Here is a 13,772-nt window from a genome sequence, read left to right on the forward strand (position 1 = left end):
GACAAGGTAAGAGACTCATATATCACTAACACCAGGACAAGGTAAGAGACGCATATATCACTAACACCAGGACAAGGTAAGAGACGCATATATCACTAACACCAGGACAAGGTAAGAGACGCATATATCACTAACACCAGGACAAGGTAAGAGACGCATATATCACTAACACCAGGACAAGGTAAGAGACGCATATATCACTAACACCAGGACAAGGTAAGAGACGCATATATCACTAACACCAGGACAAGGTAAGAGACGCATATATCACTAACACCAGGACAAGGTAAGAGACGCATATATCACTAACACCAGGACAAGGTAAGAGAGCATTTCACTAACACCAGGACAAGGTAAGAGACGCATATATCACTAACACCAGGACAAGGTAAGAGACGCATATATCACTAACACCAGGACAAGGTAAGAGACGCATATATCACTAACACCAGGACAAGGTAAGAGACGCATATATCACTAACACCAGGACAAGGTAAGAGACGCAGCAAACACCATTGAGCTTTTTAAAATCCCCTTTCTCAACTCGGCCTTTCAACAGCTTCTGTGTTTTGAGCTTTTTAAAATCCCCTTTCTCAACTCGGCCTTTCAACAGCCTCTGTGTGGCAGGGTAGCCTAGTGGTTAGAGCGTTTGACTAGTAACCGGAAGGTTGCAAGTTCAAACTGACAAGGTACAAATCTGTCGTTCTGCCCCTGAACAGGTTAACCCGCTGGCCTAGAAGTTAACCCACTGTTCCTAACCAGCTTGCCTGGTTAAATAAAGTTATAATAAAAAATAAAAAATACTGATCTCTTTTAACTGTTCTGTTTGTTAACCCACTGCTTTTCAAGTTCTTGTTCTGTTCCCCTTCAGAAGTTAGGTGTTCCTCATTGACAGTTTTTTAAAGTTGCACTGTTTAAATAAAGTTTGATAATTTTTTTGTTCTGTTTTTTGAAGCCGATTGGCTGCTCGGTGGCCAGTTCAAGTACATACAGCAAACTGTTAGGACACAACCCACTGTCTTGGGAGGCAGAACTGTTCTGATAATTGATTTGTTCTCAGTTAGTGGGGTCTCATCAAATAAAAAACTGTTGAGGACCACCATCCCTGGTCTTGGGGTCAGTTAAGCTTTGATGGAGGGTTATTAGTTCTAGGAGGGGGTTCTTGTTCCTAGTTAGTTCCACACCATCCCTGGTGAGTTATACTGTTCAGGGGTCCAGTTAAGGAGGGTTTAGACCAGTTAGTCCCCCACTGTTATAGGGGTCTAGGGGTTAACCCACTGTTAGGAGGGGTTACCAGTCCTCACCATCCCTGGTGAGTCTATACAGCATGTTCAGGGACACACCACCATAGAGTTCTGTTAGGAGGGGTTAACCCACTGTCCTGGACCATCCCTGGTGAGTCTAGCGGGGTCAGGGTCATGGTTCCTAGGACCAATGTTAGTCCTCACCATCCCTGGTGAGTCAATACGGGTCAGGGGTCATGGTTAAGTTAGGAGGGGTTAGACCAGTTAACCCACTGTCCCTGGTGAGTCTATACGGGTTCAGGGGTCATGGTTACCAGTTACTGGAGGGGTTAACCCACTGTTCCACACCATCCCTGGTGAGTCTAGACGGGGTCAGGGTTCCTGGTTAACTGTTTAGGAGGGGTTAATGTTCCTAGACCAGTTAACCCAGGGGTCTGTTCCTAGACCATTATTGAAAATAAAGAGTTCTTAACTGGGGTCATGGTTAAGTTAGGAGGGTTAAAAAGGGTAAAAAATAATGTCCACACCATCCCTGGTGAGTCTATACGGGTCAGGGGTCATGGTTAAGTTCAAAGGTTAGGGGGTTTTAAAAGGTGAGTCTATACTTTTAAAGGAAGGGTTTCCACACCAATTTTTTGTTTTGAGTTTACGATTGGTCAGGGGTCATGGTTACAGTCAGGAGGGGTTAGGGTTAGTCCACACCATCCCTGGTGAGTCTATACGGGTCAGGGGTCATGGTTAGGTCAGGAGGGTTAGGGTCCTAGTCCACACCATCCCTGGTGAGTCTATACGGGGTCAGGGGTCATGGTTAAGTCAGGAGGGGTTAGGGTTAGTCCACACCATCCCTGGTGAGTCTATATGGGGTCAGGGGTCATGGTTAAGTCAGGAGGGTTAGGGTTAGTCCACACCATCCCTGGTGAGTCTATACGGGGTCAGGGGTCATGGTTAAGTCAGGAGGGGGTTGGGGTTAGTCCACACCATCCCTGGTGAGTCTGTCAGGGGTCATGGTTAAGTCAGGAGGGGTTAGGGTTAGTCCACACCATCCCTGGTGAGTCTATACGGGGTCAGGGTCATGGTTAAGTCAGGAGGGGTTAGGGTTAGTCCACACCATCCCTGGTGAGTCTATACGGGGTCAGGGTCATGGTTAAGTCAGGAGGGGTTAGGGTTAGTCCTCACCATCCCTGGTGAGTCTATACGGGGTCAGGGGTCATGGTTAAGTTAGGAGGGTTAACGTCTTGTCCACACCATCCCTGGTGAGTCTATACGGGGTCAGGGGTCATGGTTAAGTTAGGAGGGGTTACGTCTTGTCCACACCTTCCCTGGTGAGTCTATACGGGGTCATGGTTAAGTTCAGGAGGGGTTAGGGTTAGTCCACACCATCCCTGGTGAGTCTATACGGGGTCAGGGGTCATGGTTAAGTCAGGAGGGGTTAGGGTTAGTCCCACCATCCCTGGTGAGTCTATACGGGGTCAGGGGTCATGGTTAAGTCAGGAGGGGTTAGGGGTTAGTCCTCACCATCCCTGGTGAGTCTATATGGGGTCAGGGGTCATGGTTAAGTTAGGAGGGGTTAATGTTAGTCCTCACCATCCCTGGTGAGTCTATACGGGGTCAGGGGTCATGGTTAAGTCAGGAGGGGTTAGGTTAGTCCACACCATCCCTGGTGAGTCTATACGGGGTCAGGGTCATGGTTAAGTTAGGAGGGGTTAGGGTTAGTCCACACCATCCCTGGTGAGTCTACGGGGTCAGGGGTCATGGTTAAGTTAGGAGGGGTTAATGTTAGTCCTCACCATCCCTGGTGAGTCTATACGGGGTCAGGGGTCATGGTTAAGTTAGGAGGGTTAACGTCTAGTCCACACCATCCCTGGTGAGTCTATACGGGGTCAGGGGTCATGGTTAAGTTAGGAGGGGTTAATGTTAGTCCTCACCATCCCTGGTGAGTCTATTGGGGTCAGGGTCATGGTTAAGTTAGGAGGTGTTAATGTCTTGTCCACACCATCCCTGGTGAGTCTATACGGGGTCAGGGGTCATGGTTAAGTTAGGAGGGGTTAATGTTAGTCCTCACCATCCCTGGTGAGTCTATACGGGGTCAGGGGTCATGGTTAAGTTAGGAGGGGTTAATGTTAGTCCACACCATCCCTGGTGAGTCTATACGGGGTCAGGGGTCATGGTTAAGTTAGGAGGGGTTAATGTTAGTCCTCACCATCCCTGGTGAGTCTATACGGGGTCAGGGGTCATGGTTAAGTTAGGAGGGGTTACGTCTTGTCCACACCATCGCTGGTGAGTCTATACGGGGTCAGGGGTCATGGTTAAGTTAGGAGGGGTTAATGTTAGTCCTCACCATCCCTGGTGAGTCTATACGGGGTCAGGGGTCATGGTTAAGTTAGGAGGGTTACGTCTTGTCCACACCATCCCTGGTGAGTCTATACGGGGTCAGGGGTCATGGTTAAGTTAGGAGGGGTTAATGTTAGTCCACACCATCCCTGGTGAGTCTTTCACGGGGTCATGGTTAAGTTAGGAGGGGTTAATGTTAGTCCACACCATCCCTGGTGAGTCTATACGGGGTCAGGGGTCATGGTTAAGTTAGGAGGGTTCATGTTAGTCCACACCATCCCTGGTGAGTCTATATGGGGTCAGGGTCATGGTTAAGTTAGGAGGGGTTAATGTTAGTCCACACCATCCCTGGTGAGTCTTTACGGGGTCAGGGGTCATGGTTAAGTTAGGAGGGGTTAATGTTAGTCCACACCATCCCTGGTGAGTCTATACGGGTCAGGGGTCATGGTTAAGTCAGGAGGGGTTACGTCTTGTCCACACCATCCCTGGTGAGTATACGGGTCAGGGGTCATGGTTAAGTCAGGAGGGGTTAGGGTTAGTCCACACCATCCCTGGTGAGTCTATACGGGGTCAGGGGTCAAGGTTAAGTCAGGAGGGGTTACGTCTTGTCCACACCATCCCTGGTGAGTCTATACGGGGTCAGGGGTCATGGTTAAGTTAGGAGGGGTTAATGTTTGTCCTCACCATCCTTGGTGAGTCTGTCTGTCTCTCTGTGGTAAAGGGTCAGAAGTTAGGAGGGGTTTTGGTCCAAACCATCCCTGGTGAGTCGGAGATAGGTGCGCGTCAGGGGACAGGTGGTTAAGAGGGGGACAGGTGGGTTCGGAGACAGGTGCCACACGGGGACAGGTCCCTGGTGAGTCGGAGACAGGGGTGGTAACGTTACGGGGGACAGGTAATGTTAGTCCACACCATCCCGGAGACAGGTGGGCGTGACGACGGAGACAGGTCCCTGGTGAGGGGACGGGGTCAGGGGACAGGTGCGCGTAACGACGGAGACAGGTGCGCGTTGTCCGGACCATCCCTGGTGAGTATACAGGTCAGGCGTCGTAAGTCAGGAGGGTTAGGGGACAGGTGCGTTAACGGGGACAGGTGCGTTAGGAGGGGACAGGTGCTTGTAACACGGAGACAGGTGCGCGTAACGACGGGGACAGGTGTGCGTAAGTCACGGAGACAGGGCGCGTAACGACGGAGACAGGTGCGCGTAACACCATCCCAGGTGCGCGTAACGACGGGGACAGGTCATGCGTAAGTTACGGAGAGGGGTTACGTCTAGGGACATCCCTGGTGAGTCTATACAGGGGTAACACGGGGACAGGTGCGTCACGAGGGGACAGGGCGCCAACCATCCCAGGTGAGTCGTAATACGGAGTCAGGGTCAAGGTTAAGTCAGGAGACAGGTGCGCGTAACCATCCCTGGGAGTCAGGTGCGGGTCGACGGAGACAGGTGCGCGTAACGACGGAGACAGGTGCGTGTAACCATCGGGGACAGGTGCGTGTACGGGGTCAGGGGACAGGTGCGTGTAACGACGGAGATAGGGTGCGTCCTCACCATCCTTGGTGAGACAGGTGCGCGTGACGACGGAGACAGGTTGCGACGAGGAGACAGGTGCGTGTAACGATGGGGACAGGTGTGCGTAACGACGGAGACAGGTGCGCGTAACGACGGAGACAGGTGCGCGTAACGACGGGACAGGTGTGCGTAACGACGGAGATAGGTGCGTGTAACGACGGAGACAGGTGCGCGTGACGACGGAGACAGGTGCGCGTAACGACGGGGACAGGTGCGCGTAACGACGGAGACAGGTGCGCGTAACGACGGAGACAGGTGCGTAACGACGGAGACAGGTGCGTAACGACGGAGATAGGTGCGCGTAACGCGGGACAGGTGCGCGTAACGAGGAGACAGGTGTGCGTAACGACGGAGACAGGTGCGTGTAACGACGGAGACAGGTGCGCGTGACGACGGAGACAGGTGCGCGTAACGAGGGAGACAGGTGCGCGTAACGACGGAGACAGGTGCGCGTAACGACGGAGACAGGTGCGCGTAACGAGGAGACAGGTGCGCGTGACGACGGAGACAGGTGCGCGTAACGACGGAGACAGGTGCGCGTAACGACGGTACAGGTGCGCGTAACGAGGAGACAGGTGCGTAACGACGGGACAGGTGTGCGTAACGAGCGGAGACAGGTGTGTGTAACGACGGAGACAGGTGTGCGTAACGACGGAGACAGGTGCGCGTAACGAGGGGAGACAGGTGTGCGTAACGACGGAGACAGGTGCGTGTGTAACGACGGAGACAGGTGCGCGTAACGACGGAGACAGGTGCGCGTAACGACGGAGACAGGTGTGTGTAACGAGGGAGACAGGTGCGCGTAACGACAGAGACAGGTGCGCGTAACGACGGAGACAGGTGCGTGTAACGACGGAGACAGGTGCGCGTGACGACGGAGATAGGTGCGCGTAACGACGGGGACAGGTGCGCGTAACGAGGGAGACAGGTGCGCGTAACGACGGAGACAGGTGCGCGTAACGAGGGAGACAGGTGCGCGTAACGACGGAGACAGGTGCGCGTAACGACGGAGACAGGTGCGCGTAACGATGGTGACAGGGCGCGTAACGACGGGGACAGGTGCGCGTAACGACGGAGACAGGTGCGCGTAACGACGGAGACAGGTGCGTAAAACGACGGAGACAGGTGCGCGTAACGACGGGAGACAGGTGTGCGTAACGACGGAGACAGGTGCGCGTAACGACGGAGACAGGTGTGCGTAACGACGGGGACAGGAGCGCGTAACGAGGAGACAGGTGCGCGTAACGACGGAGACAGGTGCGCGTAACGAGGGAGACAGGTGCGCGTAACGACGGAGACAGGTGCGCGTAACGCACGGAGACAGGTGTGCGAACGACGGAGACAGGTGCGCGTAACGAGGGAGACAGGTGCGCGTAACGACGGAGACGGGTGCGTAGAGCGACGGGGACAGGTGCGCGTAACGACGGAGGACAGGTGCGCGTAACGACGGAGACAGGTGCGCGTAACGACGGAGACGGGTGCGCGTAACGACGGAGACAGGTGCGAAACGACTGAGACAGGTGCGCGTGACGACGGAGACAGGTGTGCGTAACGACGGAGACAGGTGCGCGTGACGACGGAGACAGGTGCGCGTAACGAGGAGACAGGTGCGCGTAACGACGGAGACAGGTGCGCGTAACGCACGGAGACAGGTGCGCGTAACGACGGAGACAGGTGAGGGGGAGTAGTATACCTGACAGGGGTCGATTAATGTGGAGCCCAAACCGTTCGGACGCCACAGACAGAAGTTGTCAGATCGGGCTGAACCGGCTTCAGACGAGTCCCCAAGACGCTCGTGTTGGTGCGAGTCTCGTCTTTCCACAGGGGGTCATAATAGTTTGTAGACCAAACCGTTCGGCCGCTACAGTCGATTTTATGAGAAGACGGGATTTTCAGTTTAACTTTAGGAGTTTAACTGACCGAACACCAGAAAATCTGTTTCTCACTTCTGTGATGTTTCCAAAACATTTATCTAATAATGTCTGCGTTTGTCTCGCCCTGTAGCTAAGATGTTCCGTCGGGTTCTGACCATTGTCCAGGCCCACTGTAAGCTGGGTCTGACCGCTACGCTGGTCCGAGAGGACGACAAGATCGTTGATCTCAACTTCCTGATTGGGCCCAAGCTGTTCGAGGCTAACTGGATGGAGCTCCAGAACAACGGGTACATCGCTAAGGTCCAGTGTGCCGAGGTTAGTCTGTCATCCATACCTGTACCAGTCTGTGTGGGGATAAACCTGGGTTAGTCTGTCATCCTGTACCAGTCTGTGTGGGGATAAACCTGGGTTAGTCTGTCATCCTGTACCAGTCTGTGTGGGGATAAACCTGGGTTAGTCTGTCATCCTGTACCAGTCTGTGTGGGGATAAACCTGGGTTAGTCTGTCATCCATACCTGTACCAGTCTGTGTGGGGATAAACCTGGGTTAGTCTGTCATCCATACCTGTACCAGTCTGTGTGGGGATAAACCTGGGTTAGTCTGTCATCCTGTACCAGTCTGTGTGGGGATAAACCTGGGTTAGTCTGTCATCCATACCTGTACCAGTCTGTGTGGGGATAAACCTGGGTTAGTCTGTCATCCTGTACCAGTCTGTGTGGGGATAAACCTGGGTTAGTCTGTCATCCATACCTGTACCAGTCTGTGTGGGGATAAACCTGGGTTAGTCTGTCATCCATACCTGTACCAGTCTGTGTGGGGATAAACCTGGGTTAGTCTGTCATCCATACCTGTACCAGTCTGTGTGGGGATAAACCTGGGTTAGTCTGTCATCCTGTACCAGTCTGTGTGGGGATAAACCTGGGTTAGTCTGTCATCCTGTACCAGTCTGTGTGGGGATAAACCTTGGTTAGTCTGTCATCCATACCTGTACCAGTCTGTGTGGGGATAAACCTGGGTTAGTCTGTCATCCTGTACCAGTCTGTGTGGGGATAAACCTGGGTTAGTCTGTCATCCTGTACCAGTCTGTGTGGGGATAAACCTGGGTTAGTCTGTCATCCTGTACCAGTCTGTGTGGGGATAAACCTGGGTTAGTCTGTCATCCTGTACCAGTCTGTGTGGGGATAAACCTGGGTTAGTCTGTCATCCTGTACCAGTCTGTGTGGGGATAAACCTGGGTTAGTCTGTCATCCTGTACCAGTCTGTGTGGGGATAAACCTGGGTTAGTCTGTCATCCTGTACCAGTCTGTGGGGATAAACCTGGGTTAGTCTGTCATCCTGTACCAGTCTGTGTGGGGATAAACCTGGGTTAGTCTGTCATCCTGTACCAGTCTGTGTGGGGATAAACCTGGTTAGTCTGTCATCCTGTACCAGTCTGTGTGGGGATAAACCTGGTTAGTCTGTCATCCTGTACCAGTCTGTGTGGGGATAAAACCTGGGTTAGTCTGTCATCCTGTACCAGTCTGTGTGGGGATAAACCTGGACAGGGCTAGTCTGTCATCCTGTACCAGTCTGTGTGGGGATAAACCTGACAGGGTTAGTCTGTCATCCTGTACCAGTCTGTGTGGGGATAAACCTGGGTTAGTCTGTCATAATATAATAATAATAATATATGCCATTTAGCAGACGCTTTATGTACAGTCATGGGCATACATTCTACGTATGGGTGGTCCTGGATCAAAACACTACCCTGGTGTTACAAGCGCCATGCTCTACCAACTGAGCTACAGAAGGATCCTGTGAGACAGCTTGATGTACCAGTACACCCCTGGACAGGACGCTAGTCTATCTCCTGTTTCTGTAGTGAGACAGCTTGATGTACCAGGACACCCCCTGACAGGACGCTAGTCTATCTCCTGTTTCTGTAGTGAGACAGCTTTGATGTACCAGGACACCCCTGGACAGGACGCTAGTCTATCTCCTGTTTCTGTAGTGAGACAGCTTGATGTACTGGGCACCCCTGGACAGGACGCTAGTCTATCTCTTGTTTCTGTAGTGAGACAGCTTGATGTACCAGGGCACCCCCTGGACAGGACGCTAGTCTATCTCTTGTTTCTGTAGTGAGACAGCTTGATGTACCAGGGCACCCCTGGACAGGACGCTAGTCTATCGCCTGTTTCTGTAGTGAGACAGTTTTGATGTACAGGACACCCCTGACAGGAAACGAGTCTATCGCAGGGATTTACCCCAATCTATTTCATTAATGCTGATTGTCAAGCAGAGATGCACTGGGTCCCAGTTTCCCAGTCTTTGGTATGACTCGGCCAGGGGTCAAACTCCCAATCTTCCAATCTCAGGGTGGATACTCTAACCACAAGTCCAGTGAGTTGGTCAGATCTCCATCTTGCTAGCTACTATTTTGTGTCTGGGGGGGTTTGGGCAACAAGTGGAAAAGGCAGGGCTGTAGTTCAGGGGGGGGGGGTTTGCGCAACAAGTGGAAAAGGCAGGGCTGTAGTTCAGGGAGGGGGGTTTGGGCAACAAGTGGGAAAAGGCAGGGCTGTAGTTCAGTCCGGGGGAGGGGGGGGTTTGGGCAACAAGTGGAAAAGGCAGGGCTGTAGTTCAGGAGGGGGGTTTGGGCAACAAGTGGAAAAGGCAGGGCTGTAGTTCAGGGAGGGGGGTTTGGGCAACAAGTGGAAAAGGCAGGGCTGTAGTTCAGGAGGGGGTTTGGGCAACAAGTGGAAAAGGCAGGGCTGTAGTTCAGGGGGGTTTAACAAGTGGACAAGCCAGGGCTGTAGTTGGGGGCAACAAGTGGACAAGCCAGGGCTGTAGTTCAGGGGGGTTGGGCAACAAGTGGAAAAGGCAGGGCTGTAGTTCCGGGGGGTTGGGCAACAAGTGGAAAAGGCAGGGGGGTTCAGGGCTGGTAGCTCAGGGCTGTAGTTCAGGGGGGGCAACAAGTGGAAAAGGCAGGGCTGTAGTTCAGGGGGGTTTGGGCAACAAGTGGAAAAGGCAGGGCTGTAATTCGGGAGGGGGGTTTGGGCAACAAGTGGAAAAGGCAGGGCTGTAGTTCGGGGGGGGTTGGGCAACAAGTGGAAAAGCCAGGGCTGTAGTTCAGGGGGGTTGGGCAACAAGTGGAAAAGCCAGGGCTGTAGTTCAGGGGGGGTGGGGCAGCAAGTGGAAAAGGCAGGGCTGTAGTTCAGGCCAGGGTAGTCCAGGGGGGGGCAACAAGTGGAAAAGGCAGGGCTGTAGTTCAGGGGGGCTGTAGCTGGAAAAGGCAGGGCTGTAGTTCAGGGGGTTTGGACAACAAGAGTGGAAAAGGCAGGGCTGTAGTTCAGGGGGGTTTGGGCAACAAGTGGAAAAGGCAGGGCTGTAGTTCAGGGGGGTTGGGCAACAAGTGGAAAAGGCAGGGCTGTAGTTCAGGGCTGTAGCTCAGGGCTGTAGTTCAGGGCTGTAGTTCAGGGCTGTAGCTCAGGGCTGTAGTTCGGGGGGGGTTGGGCAACAAGTGGAAAAGGCAGGGCTGTAGTTCAGGGGGGGTTGGGCAACAAGTGGAAAAGGCAGGGCTGTAGTTCAGGGCTGTAGCTCAGGGCTGTAGTTCAGGGGGGTGTTGGGCAACAAGTGGAAAAGGCAGGGCTGTAGTTCAGGGGGGTTTGGGCAACAAGTGGAAAAGGCAGGGCTGCAGTTCGGGGAGGGGGGTTTGGGCAACAAGTGGAAAAGGCAGGGCTGTAGTTCAGGGGGGTTGGGCAACAAGTGGAAAAGGCAGGGCTGTAGTTCAGGGGGGTTGGGCAACAAGTGGAAAAGGCAGGGCTGTAGTTCAGGGCTGTAGCTCAGGGCTGTAGTTCAGGGGGGGGGTTGGGCAACAAGTGGAAAAGGCAGGGCTGTAGTTCAGGGGGGTTTGGGCAACAAGTGGAAAAGGCAGGGCTGTAATTCGGGGAGGGGGTTTGGGCAACAAGTGGAAAAGGCAGGGCTGTAGTTCAGGGGGGTTGGGCAACAAGTGGAAAAGCCAGGGCTGTAGTTCAGGGGGGTTGGGCAACAAGTGGAAAAGCCAGGGCTGTAGTTCAGGGGGTTGGGCAGCAAGTGGAAAAAGGCAGGGCTGTAGTTCGGGGGGGCAACAAGTGGAAAAAGGCAGGGCTGTAGTTCAGGGCTGTAGCTCAGGGCTGTAGTTCAGGGGGTTTGGACAACAAGTGGAAAAGGCAGGGCTGTAGTTCAGGGGGTTTGGGCAACAAGTGGAAAAGGCAGGGCTGTAGTTCGGGGGGTTGGGCAACAAGTGGAAAAGGCAGGGCTGTAGTTCAGGGCTGTAGCTCAGGGCTGTAGTTCAGGGCTGTAGTTCAGGGCTGTAGTTCAGGGGGGGTTGGGCAACAAGTGGAAAAAGGCAGGGCTGTAGTTCAGGGCTGTAGCTCAGGGCTGTAGTTCAGGGCTGTAGTTCAGGGCTGTGGATCAGGGCTGTAGTTCAGGGCTGTAGCTCAGGGCTGTAGTTCAGGGGGCTTTGGGCAACAAGTGGATAAGGTAGGGCTGTAGTTCAGGGCTGTAGCTCAGGGCTGTAGTTCAGGGCTGTAGCTCAGGGCTGTAGCTCAGGGCTGTAGCTCAGGGCTGTAGCTCAGGGCTGTAGTTCAGGGCTGTAGTTCAGGGCTGTAGTTCAGGGCTGTAGTTCAGGGCTGTAGTTTCCCTATGCCAAACTGCCGTTGTATTTCAACTAGAGTGCACGCCCAATTTTTCAGTTTTTGATTTGTTAAAAAGTTTGAAATATCCAATAAATGTCGTTCCACTTCATGATTGTGTCCCACTTGTTTTTGATTCTTCACAAAAAAATACAGTTTTATATCTTTATGTTTGAAGCCTGAAATGTGGCAAAAGGTCGCAAAGTTCAAAATAATACTTTCGCAAGGCACTGTATATAGTATATTAGAAGGATATTAGGGGACAGAGCTATATAGTATACTAGAAGGGTATATGGGGACAGAGCTATATAGTATATTAGAAGGTATTTGGGGACAGAGCTATATAGTATATTAGAAGGGTATATCAGGACAGAGCTATATAGTATATTAGAAGGGTATATCAGGACAGAGCTATATAGTATATTAGAAGGGTATATCAGGACAGAGCTATATAGTATAATGAAGGGTATTTTAGGACAGAGCTATATAGTATATTAGAAGGGTATATCAGGACAGAGCTATATAGTATATTAGAAGGGTATATCAGGACAGAACTATATAGTATATTATTTGGGGACAGAGCTATATAGTATATTAGAAGGGTATATCAGGACAGAGCTATATAGTATATTAGAAGGGTATTTGGGACAGAGCTATGTAGTATATTAGAAGGGTAGGGGACAGAGCTATATAGTATATTAGAAGGGTATATCAGGACAGAGCTATGTAGTATATTAGAAGGGTATATGGGGACAGAGCTATATAGTATATTAGAAGGGTATTTGGGGACAGAGCTATATAGTATATTAGAAGGGTATATCAGGACAGAGCTATATAGTATATTAGAAGGGTATATCAGGACAGAGCTATATAGTATATTAGAAGGGTATTTGGGGACAGAGCTATATAGTATATTAGAAGGGTATTGGGGGACAGAGCTGTAGTCTATTAGAAGGGTATATCAGGACAGAGCTATATAGTATATTAGAAGGGTATTTGGGACAGCTATATATAGTATATTAGAAGGGTATATATATCAGGACAGAGCTATATAGTATATTAGAAGGGTATTGGGTGACAGAGCTATATAGTATATTAGAAGGGTATATCAGGACAGAGCTATATAGTATATTAGAAGGGTATTGGGGGACAGAGCTATATAGTATATTAGAAGGGTATATCAGGACAGAGCTATGTAGTATATTAGAAGGGTATTGGGGGACAGAGCTATATAGTATATTAGAAGGGTATATCAGGACAGAGCTATGTAGTATATTAGAAGGGTATTAGGGGACAAAATCAAATCAAATCAAATCAAATTTTATTTGTCACATACACATGGTTAGCAGATGTTAAATGCAGTGTAGCGAAATGCTTGTGCTTCTAGTTCCGACAATGCAGTGATAACCAACAAGTAATCTAACTAACAATTCCAAAACTACTGTCTTATACACAGTGTAAGGGGATAAGGAACATGTACATAAGGATATATGAATGAGTGATGGTACAGAGCAGCATACAGTAGATGGTATCGAGTACAGTATATACATATGAGATGAGTGTCAATGACAGTGTGTTGGCAACAGCCACTCAATGTTAGTGGTGGCTGTTTAACAGTCTGTAGCCTTGAATAGATGCTGTTTTTTCAGAGCTATAGTATATTAGAAGGGTATATCAGGACAGAGCTATGTAGTATATTAGAAGGGTATTGAGGACAGAGTTATATAGTATATTAGAAGGGTATATCAGGACAGAGCTATATAGTATATTAGAAGGGTATTGGGGACAGAGCTATATAGTCTATTAGAAGGGTATTGGGGACAGAGCTATGTAGTATATTAGAAGGGTATATCAGGACAGAGCTATATAGTATATTAGAAGGGTATTTGGGGACAGAGCTATATAGTATATTAGGGAAGGGTATATCAGGACAGAGCTATATAGTATATTAGAAGGGTATTTGGGGACAGAGCTATATAGTATATTAGAAGGGTATTGGGGACAGAGCTATGTAGTATATTAGAAGGGTATTGGGGACAGAGCTATATAGTATATTAGAAGGGTATATCAGGACAGAGCTATATAGTATATTAGAAGGTATTTG

General features: G+C 50.8%; 1 long non-coding RNA gene across 1 annotated transcript; it reads right to left on the reverse strand.

The window, feature by feature from the left end:
- Positions 1-7,340: 7,340 nt before the first annotated feature.
- On the reverse strand, positions 7,341-8,439 carry LOC127922159 (uncharacterized). The gene is made up of 3 exons (XR_008110515.1): positions 8,337-8,439; positions 7,584-7,981; positions 7,341-7,485 (listed from the first exon to the last, which is right to left on the reverse strand). It is a non-coding gene; the product is annotated as an uncharacterized LOC127922159 (long non-coding RNA).
- Positions 8,440-13,772: the final 5,333 nt, after the last annotated feature.

Source organism: Oncorhynchus keta, unplaced genomic scaffold (genome assembly GCF_023373465.1).
Source record: "Oncorhynchus keta strain PuntledgeMale-10-30-2019 unplaced genomic scaffold, Oket_V2 Un_contig_24775_pilon_pilon, whole genome shotgun sequence".
Classification (NCBI taxonomy): Eukaryota; Metazoa; Chordata; class Actinopteri; order Salmoniformes; family Salmonidae; genus Oncorhynchus; species Oncorhynchus keta.